We start from the raw sequence: 560 nt of genomic DNA on the forward strand, positions 1-560 counted from the left end.
CACCCGGCCCCCCCTCCTTCTCTCCCTCCTTCCACCTTCCCTCTCCCTCTCTCCCTTCCCGGATGCAGTATCGCCACGCAGGTGATGCTAGGACGAGCAGTTCCGCCATCAACAGACCGTGATAGCGATTCTTTTCTCCTCCCTTTCAGCGCGTTTGTTGGTAAAGTCAACAGCTCGGCGTCTGCCTCTGTGTTGATCCAGCGCAGGAGTGGCTCAACAGACATTCGAAACTCGTAACACTCTAAACACCCATCACTGCTGACTTCACGCATCGCCACGGAAACGACAAACAGGAGGGAGGAAGAAGAAGAAGAAGAAGAAGAAGAAGAAGAAGAAGAAGAAGAAGAATTCCCTTCCCTATTCCTTTCCTCCGTGGAATAGATATAAGAGACCTTGCTTTAGGTTTCGCGTGAGAGAAGCCGAGGGAGAACTGCGAGAAACGGAAGACACCTGGCGGGAAGAACACGAACGAGTACCCGCAGATTTTACATGTGAGCATCTCGTCTCCCTAACTTACGCACCTTCCACGAGGGGGCGCCACCGCTCACCGCTCACAAAAC

This window comes from Priapulus caudatus, unplaced genomic scaffold (assembly GCF_000485595.1).
Source record: "Priapulus caudatus unplaced genomic scaffold, Priapulus_caudatus-5.0.1 Scaffold1073, whole genome shotgun sequence".
In the NCBI taxonomy this organism is placed as follows: Eukaryota; Metazoa; Priapulida; class Priapulimorpha; order Priapulimorphida; family Priapulidae; genus Priapulus; species Priapulus caudatus.